The sequence below is a fragment of the Petaurus breviceps genome, unplaced genomic scaffold (genome assembly GCF_028583685.1).
Source record: "Petaurus breviceps papuanus isolate PSGF00001 unplaced genomic scaffold, PetGlider_PUasm1.0 227, whole genome shotgun sequence".
Classification (NCBI taxonomy): Eukaryota; Metazoa; Chordata; class Mammalia; order Diprotodontia; family Petauridae; genus Petaurus; species Petaurus breviceps.
The window spans coordinates 17,597,239-17,601,107 of record NW_027185896.1 but is presented as its reverse complement, the minus strand read 5'-3'; the positions used below and the strand labels follow the sequence as shown (position 1 = coordinate 17,601,107).

Here is a 3,869-nt window from a genome sequence, read left to right as displayed (position 1 = left end):
TCTTTCTGCCTCATTTTTGTTGGGATTGATATGTAATTGATTTGTTACCTCTCTTTGGGGTTCTAGGACTGGTAGCTTCCTAAAGCTGAGATAAGGTTGAAAGTATCCAGAGAGAAGATTTATGGTACAGTTGTCATATTTTTTTGCATGTAGGTCCTAAAAGTAGAACATAGAAAAATTCTTGGCGATAGAGGAAAAGTCATAGAATTCAGGCAAACATTCTTGCTAGTGAATTTTGGCAAGTCTGAACTAAATGTAAAAAGATCACTTTTAGAGAGGGTGGCTAGGTGGTGCAGTGAATAGAGCACCAGCCCTGGAATTGGGGACCTGAGTTCAAATATGGCCTCAGACGCTTAACACTAGCTGTGTGACTTTGGGCAAGTCACTTAACCCCAATTGCCCTGCCTTTTCCCCTCAAAAAAAATCACTTTTTTTAAATGGGTTCAAACAAATTCAGCAGAACCTAATAGGAACATTGAAATATTCTCTGAATGATTCTGTTTAGTTTGTGGTCCTATTTGTCTTTCCAGTATCACTAGGGACAAATAAGAGATTTTCCTGTTTTACAAATCAAACAATAGTGATTTAAGAAGAAAGGAAGGAAGCAATTGAGTAAATGTAATTTCTTTCCAAAGAGAAAGAAATTGGAGATATTCAATAGTGCTCAGTACATAAGACAATATAATATTGGGATTGAATATATCCCAAGTTCTGAAAGAAAGGCTGAAAATGGGAAAACTTAGGAAAAATGCATAACATATTACTAGTGACCACTGTGCAATTATGAACTCCAATAGTGTTTCAATCTTAGGACTTTTAAATAATACTGCTGTGTCCATTTAGAGTTTGTAGAGGGGATTCTGACTTATGAGTAGATCTCCCTACCAAAAGTAGAAAGGCTGTTTCCATACATGCATTCAGGCTACTAACATTGAATATGACATATTTTATTTATTCCAGAAGAAAACTTTAAATGTCTTTGGCAGTCAAACTTTGTCCTCCAGACATTCTGCTCTCCTTAGAAACACAGTCCACATAGCTCAATACCAAGTATGGCATAAGCAAGTATTGCTCTTCTAGGCTTTTCTGGGAAATCAGTCTATTCATCCAGGTACTATTTTTCTTTTCACTTGGAGACTTGTCTTGGATGATTAACTGGTCTAGAATTAAGAAAGAAATAACATGTATTGTAAACAGATTCTTAGTGGATTATGAAGTGGTAAAGTTGGGAGAGTACTAGACTTGGGATTGAGAAGAGTCACATTTTAATCCTGCCTCCAATACTTTACAATACCAATACAATACAAAATACACAAGTTGTGTGACCTCAGAAAGTGCCTTCTCTCTGAGCTTTGGATTCTTCACACCTTCAGGTTGTGATGAGCCAAGATGAGGTCGAACTATATAGATCAGTTTGTCCTTCATTCTCTGAAGAAGACCGATAACTTCAGGAGGGTGAAGTAATTGGATTTAAGTGAGGCAGAGCTGTGCAAAGTTATCAACCTCACTTTCTCTTCCAGTGTCATTGCAGTCTAGTGGCAAGACTTAAGTGAAGATGACTGGCAATGACCCAGCAGTTAAACTATGGAAAACTTTACTCAGGTGTACAAGATTTCATATGAAAGATAAATCAGACCTAAAATGGACTCCGGGATACTTGTTTCAGCTCTGGAAAGGAACATGGGAGTCACTGTAAATGTATAAGTAAGGATGCTGGGGGCAGCTGGGTGGCGCACTGGCCCTGGAGTCAGGAGGACCTGAGTTAAACTGTAGCCTCAGATACTTAACATTTACTAGCCGTGTGACAAGGGCAAGTCACTTAGCCCCAATTGCCCTGCCTTCCCCCCTCCAAAAAGAAGAAGGAATTGAACACAGTAATCTAACATTCTCTAAATTGGATTACAACCTACAGTGGGGAGACAGCTGCAGTTCAACTAAATAGGTAACTTTTAGGATCCTCCTCTAAGGTTATTTTTCACCTCCAGGCAAGTGATAGGAATAGGCTTGTCTCTCCCAACAAAATTAGTCAAATTCTTACCATCTCAAAAAAAATCCCCTTTGGTCTGTGAGCCATTCCATTGTGCTTCAGGGTTATTAGGTTCCATTCAGCCATTTTCATCTCCCATAATCCTTTGGGAATATTACGTAGATGAGTGACTGGAGATGAATGCAATGTACTATTTGCCCTCGAGGTGCCAATTCTTTAAATACAGTCTCAAGTCTCTGGCTTCCTGTAGTTTTCCCCCCTTTTTACATTTCAGTGTCTCAGTCTTGTAGTCCTTGTAGACCTTCAGTTTTTGCTGAAGTCTCACTGAGGCACTCTTACTGAAATAAGTTTAGAGAACTATGTCAGAGGCAGATTGTGGAGGGCCTTAAAAGCAAGGTCTCTGCCTGTGGCCTTTTCCTTTCAGAGTCTACCTGGGAATCCTTGCTTCAGCTCTAGATCCAAGCCACCATATTATAGCATCTGTCTTTGCCTCACAGTCTTCTCCAGTACTCTGGAAGCTTTTCTGAATCATGCCCATCTGGAATTGTTGACCCTAGTCTCTAGTCTCCCCTGAGCCATACCTTTACTATTCCTGCCTGCTGTGAAATTCAGGTCTCCCAGGTCTTACTAGATTGTAGATTGGATTTCCAGGGATGACCTGGAAGAGTTCCACAACCTGCCTCCCTCAAGAAACCTCTCTACAGCCACTCTGCCTAGATACAGATACTCTACCTAGACTCGTTTCTCAATGGTTAGCATAATTCTACCCTGGTCATACTCTTCCCATCCCAGGGCTTCTGAACCCCAGGCTGCTATTGTACAACCCTCATTCCCCACTTCCTTATTCCCAACCCCACTGAACTCTTCCCCGCAAATATACCACTCCAGATTTACCCACCCCTAACCCTGTATTTTCTGGGATGCCTACTCCATGCTTGACAATTTTGTGGGGGCTTTTTCTTAAAACTTCTTCTCATACTCTCCCATCTCATTGAGAGTTGGCTCCCTCTCAATGGTGTTGTATCCCTATCTACTTTCCAGTATTATATACTCACATCTTCACCTGACTGGTTATAGTGGTAGAATTAGAATACTCATTGCTCCCCAATACCTCTTCCAGAATCTCCCTCTACCATCACACAGCCACATTTCCTTTGATGCCATGGAATCCAGATTTTTTACCCAGTCAAGATACTGGTGTTTATTATTTACTGATGGCCCATGAGATTCTCCTTCCTTCTTCAATAAGTTCAGTCCATCTTGACTCATCTTTCTCTCCCTTTAGAATTCGAAATACATATTGATACTCCTTCAAACCACTTTACTTCCAAGTTCTTGAATCTATTTAATTCCCAAGACCTTCTCCTTCACCCTACTTCACAGAGATGGCCATGGCCTTAATCTTGCCATTACCCATAAGTGTTCCATGTTCATGAATGCTGAAATTGCTTTGTCAGATTATAATCTTTTATCGCTCCATCTCTCTCCTACCATATGATTCCTAACCTTATTCATCAACATCATTACCTCTGATCCCTCTACTCCTAAGTTCTTTCCCAGGCCATCACCTCTGCACTGTCTACACTCTCCTCCCTTCCCTTTCTCAACTCCTTGGTGAACAAATTCAGCTCTAGAAGATTGCTTCTACCCTCAAGTGCCTTGTCCTCTTACCCTATCTCAGATTGTGCCTTGTCAAGTCTCAGCCTTTGATTACTCCTACCATCTGTTGCCTTTACCCATATCTGTGTACTGCTGGACAAAATCAAGAAACCATACTGATAGGGCTGCTTCCTTGCTGCCTACAAACATGCCCATGTCTTCTCCATCCTTAAAAACCTTTACTTCATTCTACCCTTCCCAGTAGCTATCATCTTGTATCTCT

General features: G+C 40.8%; 1 long non-coding RNA gene across 1 annotated transcript; it reads right to left on the bottom strand.

The window, feature by feature from the left end:
* Positions 1–926: 926 nt before the first annotated feature.
* On the bottom strand, positions 927–2,145 carry LOC138166969 (uncharacterized). The gene is made up of 2 exons (XR_011169788.1): positions 2,039–2,145; positions 927–1,160 (listed from the first exon to the last, which is right to left on the bottom strand). It is a non-coding gene; the product is annotated as an uncharacterized lncRNA (long non-coding RNA).
* Between the last annotated feature and the right edge of the window lie 1,724 nt (positions 2,146–3,869).